The sequence below is a fragment of the Quercus lobata genome, chromosome 9 (assembly GCF_001633185.2).
Source record: "Quercus lobata isolate SW786 chromosome 9, ValleyOak3.0 Primary Assembly, whole genome shotgun sequence".
Lineage (NCBI taxonomy): Eukaryota > Viridiplantae > Streptophyta > Magnoliopsida > Fagales > Fagaceae > Quercus > Quercus lobata.
In genome coordinates, this window is record NC_044912.1 from 1524100 (window position 1) to 1531063 (window position 6964).

The window sequence follows — 6964 nt, forward strand, 5'->3', positions numbered from 1 at the left end:
ATGTGCCTGTTATATGGGAGTAATGCTTGGTTAGCATTTCAAAATCTAATTTCTTCTCCAGCTAAAAAGGCAAAACCCAGCAGGTGATAGTTTTAAGAGATTATTTGGATGCAGAAAAGCTGAAGGCCTAAAATTTTAGTAGAAGCAAAGTGCAATTGCTTTTAGCGGCTAAACTTAAAACTTTTCCTTCAAATGCTTGTTCCTATTAACAACCAATATATTAGTATATGGTTTAACAATTTAATTTAAATAGCTGTTTGGCCAGGAAGATACCTAGAAGAGGAGGGTCACTTAAACGTGAACTCTAATAGAAAATGAATTGTTGACCCTTGAATGCTGCTCCCTCTGCCTCATAGCGCCCATTCGAAATACACGATATTTCAAGTGGCCTTCTGAGTTTATCAGTCTAAATCTATAAACTCATTGTTCAAGCACATCAATTTCCTTTATGGCTTTTATTCCGTCAGCATCGTCTTCCTTTGTACAGAATAATAGAAATACGATGTCTTTCTGTATTGTGAATGTCTGCACACAAATTGGTCTTCCATTTAACCCCATAGAATACCTGGTCTGTTTTTTAGTAGGTTTGCTTATGTCTGAAATTCATGAACATAAAGGTTCTACAGTTGCTGTGGACTCAGCAACTCCAAAGGTGTGCTATAATTTAATTTTCTTCTTGTGTTGAAAAATCAAATCGTCTCTATTAAGGTGATATTAGACCTGAATGTTCCACTTGCCATAATTTGTTTATGCATAAATTGGTTGTAGCTGTTGTATAGGAGTAACGCTTGGTTAGCATTTCTTAAACTAATTTCTTCCCCAGCTGAAAAGACAAAACAAAGCAAAGAGATAAAATGTCCCATATGTTGATGGTTTTAACTGGTGTTAAGAAGCTCTTAGGATGTATAAAAGGCCTTTCAGAAGAAGCAAAATGTAATTTATTTAGGAAATTCATTACCTCTGCCACTGATCTTATAGTGAATGACATATGTTGCCAACCTATGTTATCGTACAAAATCAACAAGCAACATGGAAAATGCGGATAATTTAGGACTTGAACATGGCAAGAGCACAATTATGGGAAAGATATAGAAAACTATTTGAATGAATTATAATAAAATTCTCCTTAATACAGTTAACATATTTTCTTTCATACATGGTAGTTATCATATCATCAAATAACAGTCCCGCCGCATCCATGATAATTAAGACCACCTCACATATTGGCACTGCAGCATAATTGCTTCAACTCAATTAGTCAATTGCCATCACCATTATCTTTATGAGTGGTAACTATTTAATTGAAAAAATTGTTGGGCCGAGTTGAGCATCTTGCAAGCGGTGGAGGAGGTTGGGATAGGATGGGTTCATGGATATGGATAAAAATTGCCACTCCTAATCATAGGGAATAGACAAGGAAGCCCTGCAAATATCGTAGGGAATAGGCAAGAAGCCCTGCAAACAGATTATAGGTAACAAGTAAAAACTGGTAGAAGTTGAATAGAAATACAAACAAGGATCTTATTGGAACTGATGTTGCAACACTGTTTTCATGTTGATTAGGAAGTTTATGCCCTTGTTGTAGTGTACTAGCTGAAGATTCAGTGTTTCAAATGTTTCTGTTTGTATTGGTTTGTTTCACTGAGGATGCAACAATCTTAGTAGAAGCACCCAGACTTTGATGGTTGATGGTTGTATTAGTTACTTGACAATATATGTTCTTAATATGTTTGATGGTTGCATTTGTCAGTGTGTTCCACTTTAGCAACTTTTTATAACCGAGTTTCCATTTCTTCTTTTCTTTTGAGGGTATGGAATTGAAGGGGGGAAGGGCTTTTTGACTGACTGCTAAAGTAAAGCTAAAAAGGGGAAAGAATGATGAAAATAAAAAAAACTTTATCCAACCTTTAGAAATTTTCAAGAAAGGGAAAAAAAAAAAAAAGACTACAAGATTTAATATATTATTTTCTAAAATCAATTACCATAAACTATTATCTTCTAGGAAATTACTAAATTAGAATAGAAATATAGTTTTTGACGTGCCACATCAAACCTTGTTCTCAAGAGTCACCGTTAAAACAAAAATGAATACCCTCAACCATTATCTTTCAAGCAATTGCTCAATTAGGCTATGAAAAAAGCTTTTGACATGCCACATTGCCACATAAAACCTTGTTCACATGAAAGACACTAGCAAAACGAGGCCATGAGTGCTAGGCAATTATTAAAAGAGTCATCTATGAGTTAAAGTTTTCAAGGAATTTTTTTTTAATTTTTTTTTTTAATTTTAAAGAACATATGTAGTCACATCCTATATGAGAAAGATTAACTACACGAGCCTATTGAGCATGTGAATGCGGATTGATGTTGCACCTTGAGTCTCTCCAATGAATAAAGAAAGATCATTTGCCTCAATATTCACATACTCATCTTGTAAATTCCTCAATAATAATACTAATGTAGATTATTTTTTCCCGTGTGTTCAAAATGACTAGTTTTAGTATGTTACAACTTACAATCACATCATTTTGAGTTTAATTGGTACTTTACTTATTTATCAACGTTGAGCATGGGAAGAAAGTTCAAATAAAATACTACATAATGTTATTAGTCCAAATTAAGTATTAAAAGATTAAGGGATATATGATAAATGACTAAACTTTATGTCTGTAAATGGTTTTAGTAAAAAAAAATGTAAATGGTATTATTTATTTAGTTGAGAATCATGTAAATGGTAATTTAATGGAATGGAGCACTGGTTTGTTGACTTTTTTTTTTTTTTTTTTGGATGCAATTGGTTTGTTGACTTGACTTCAAAAAGAAAAGGAAACTTGTAATAAAACGCATTAGCATTAGGATACTTTTTAGAAATTTCGAAGTAATGACATTCATTAACATACCTTTTAAGAAATTTCGTAGTAGTGACTTAAAATATATATATATATATATATATTAAAATAAATAAATAAACGCACCTTCTCCGACAATCTCCTTTGTTTATTTGTTTGCCTTTTCCTTCTCTTTCCAGCACTGCAATCTCATCATCAAACCTTATTCACATGAAAGTCACTAGTAAAACGAGGCCACCAGTGCTAGGCAATTGTTATGAGAGCCATATATGGGAATTAAGGTTTTCAAGGAATTTTCTTAAACGTTAGAGAACATCGCATCCTATACGACAAAGATTAATTATACCCGAGCCTATTGTGCATGTGAGTGTAAGTTAATGTTGCATCTTGAGTCCCTCCAATGAATAAAGAAAGATCATTTGCCTCAAACTCAATATTCATATACTCGTCTTGAAAATTCCACAATAATAATACTAATGTAGATTAAAAAATATATTCTTTTCATGTGTTCAAAACTATGTTACAATTACATCATTTTGAGTTTAATTGGTACTTTACAGATATATAACATTGAACATGGGAAAAAGGTTCAAATAAAATGCTACATTATGTCCGTCTTTTAAGGAAGACACCAACTCAGGTCACCCTCCTCTACCTGTTTTTTATTCATTTAAAAAAAAAAAAAATCCTTGATGCACTTTGCTTCCTGATGAAAGAAAAACGTGTCATAGGGCTTCTGTTTTGTGACAATTGTTGATGAAATTTCAGTGTAGTATGCCTCTCAAAAAGTACAATGGATACTTGGGCAGAAGTTGTGTCTGTAGATATTATCGTGAAATGTGATTAAATGTTGTACTGCCAATACTGTTGGTAATTTAAGCAATGCCTAAACACAGTTCACAGTTCTAACAGGGGTATACTTCATTGCATTGCTCATGAATTCTGCTCAATAGTTTGCTAGTAGCTGAGTTTGTACTTGGTTTGTTTGTAAGTTTCAACAATTAATTTGTGTAGAACTGGGTTGGGATAATGTCACACTGTTTTTATTAGGGAGTTTATGTCAGGGCAATTGCCCTTGCTGTGCTGAACTAGCCAGGGCTAGCCCAACCTAATTTAGGGCCTAAGGCGAAAGATTTATGTGGAGCCTTTTATATATTAATATTAATCAAATTGAGGTTAATTGTATTAAATACATAATTTAATAAATAATACTAACTAAAACTAAGATTAATTTCATATAGAGAATTGAATATCATAGTTGAAAAATAAATTTAACAAAAAGAAAAAAAAATATTATTTTTTAAAAAGAAAATTAATTTATCTTGGATATATGACAATACATAGTTAATTACATTCATAATCTAATTTATAATCTATGATATTAATTGATGTGTGACTTTGTAGTAGATTAGTTTACAAATATTAAAGTTTCAAACTATTAGGGGAGATTAATCATCATTGATGATCTAATACATTTGCAAAATTTTTTTTAAAGCTTTATTAGAAATAAAAAAGGAAAAATGCTAAAGGTACTACAAAATGTTCATAGTATAATGTGACAATATCAGTGATTGATGAGATTCAATAATGTAATTAATGAATATTTAAAATACTTTTTGTAATTGGTAACATGTCAGTTTGTAAATTTATAGTAAAATTTGTGATATCCCTAACATCACTAATAATAAAAGTGCACAACCATTTGAAAAAATTCATATTTTTTTATAAAATTTTGGTATCTAAGACATTTGCAATTTTTTTTTTAAACCTTGTTAGAAATAAGAAAGGAAAATGTTAAAGGTACTACAAAATGTTCACAATATAATGTGACAATAACAATGGTTGATGAGCTTCAATAATGTAATTAATGAATGTTTAAAATACTTTAGTGATTGGTAACATGTCAGTTTGTAAATCTATAGTAAAATTTGTGATGTTCCTAACATCACTAATAATAAAAAGTGCACAACCATTTGAAAAAATTCATATTTTTTTATAAAATTTTGGGTCTTTTATAATAGGATGGAGCATTTTTTTTGTAAAGGGCAATTTTTTTTTTTTTTTTTTTTTGTGGTGGGGGCTTAGGCCTAGGCCTAAGTTGCCTAGGCCTTGGGCCGCCCTAGGACTAGCAGAAGTTTCGGTGTTTCCAAGTTTTTCTATTTGTCTTTTGGTTTGTTTCATATCATTAAAAATATTTGAATTATCAAAAAATGAAAAAAAAAAAAAAAATGTCGATGCCATTTATTTGTGTGGATGCAACAATCTTTTGAGTCTTGAAGAGTAAGGACTAAGGAGAAGCACCCAGACCAAACATATAAAACTATAATTTCTTAATGTGCTTGATGGTTGCATTTGTCATTGTCTTCCCACTTTAGTACCTTTATATCTCATCACAATCTTCTATTGATAAGCCGAGTTTACATTTCTTCTTTTCTTTTGAAGGTGGGGACTAGGGAGGGGAAGGGCCGGTCGGTGGTGGATATTAAATAAAGGCAGGTGTTTTTTTTTTTTTTTTTTTTTTTTCTATTATTTTGTAAAAATGATGCCATAATCTATTTACTTCCAAGCAATTACTCTATTAGACTAAACCTTGTTCACATGAAAGTTATCATTAAAACAAGGCCCATGAGCGCTAGGCAATTTTATGAGAGTTGTATAGACGAGTTAAAGTTTTCAAGGAATTTTCTTAAAATTTAAAGAACATAGTTGCATCCTATACTATAATGATTAACTACGCGTGAGCTTATTGTGCATGTGAGTGCAGATTAATGTTGCATCTTGAGTCCCTCTAAAGAATAAAGAAAGATATTTGCCTCAAGTTTTTCTAGTTATCGTGTAAATTCTTTTGTTCAATCGTTGAACAAAATTTATACACATTCCCTAGCATCCCCACATCTCACATTCCAAATTTTATACAAGATGTGCTAAATTTACAATATTTTCACAGCACTTTATAATTATCATCTTATTTATCATGGTTTTCAGACCCGAACCGTTTATTGAATTGTAAAACGAAAAGATTCAAGGTTTTTAAGGTCGAACTGAGGTTGAACTGTGATGATGTCATAATTAATTTAATAATTATCTTAAATATAAATAAATATATTAAATTAGTAAAAATAGAAAAATTAACTAAAATAGTCTCCTAATAAATATGAGATTTATCATTCAAATATATTTTTTCATATCATAATTTTCATAAGACACATAAAAAATATTAAATCTTAAACAAACCTAATAAATAAACAAATAAATAAGCATATAACAATAATATAGTGGATGATATAATGAGTATAAAACCTATATTGCAGTAACCAACTAGTAAACTACTAACTATCAAATTTATCGTATAAAAAAAAACCCACTATCAAATTTAAATCTAACAATAAAATATTATTAAAACAAGAGAGCTAAGAAAGCTTAAATCCGTAGTACTGTAGTAGCAGTGGTAGTACTGCAAAGTCTGTAATACACTAATATAATATCAACAAAGATAAAAAACTAAATATAATAATTAATAAATATATCAATTTATGTGGTCTGTGGTGATACACGAGGTCTGGCGTTTTTTGCTAAGCATATATATTACTTTCCATCTTTACACAACGGAGAAAGACTTCAATAAAGTTCAAACAAAGAGATCATCTCAGGAACACCCTTGCCAAATAACAATAATATTTTAACATTTTCGTTAGTTGCCCGGTTTTAAAAGGATTTGTGATGTTAGCATCTCGAGTTTTAGAAACTCGAGATTCAATTAGAATTCGAGTTTCTAAAGCTCGAGTTCATGTTTTTGTGCCACCCTTAGCTAGACAAAATTGCCATGTGGAGCCACATGGAAATCGAGTTTATAAGACTCGATTTCTGCAAAACATATAAACTTCCACAGTTTCAACAAACGGCTTATTTCAAAATTTGAAAGTTCAAACACTGACTGAGTTGAACACCCATTCGCACCGCCCTCTGAAACTCACTCACTCACTTAGTCACTCGTTCATAAAGCAAATCCGTAGCCCAATGCTGAAGTAAATTCGTTGCCCACTGTCACGAAGGTAGTCGCTCAAGCAATTGTAGCTCATTATCGCCGTTCGTAGCCCACCGTGCTGAAGGTACTC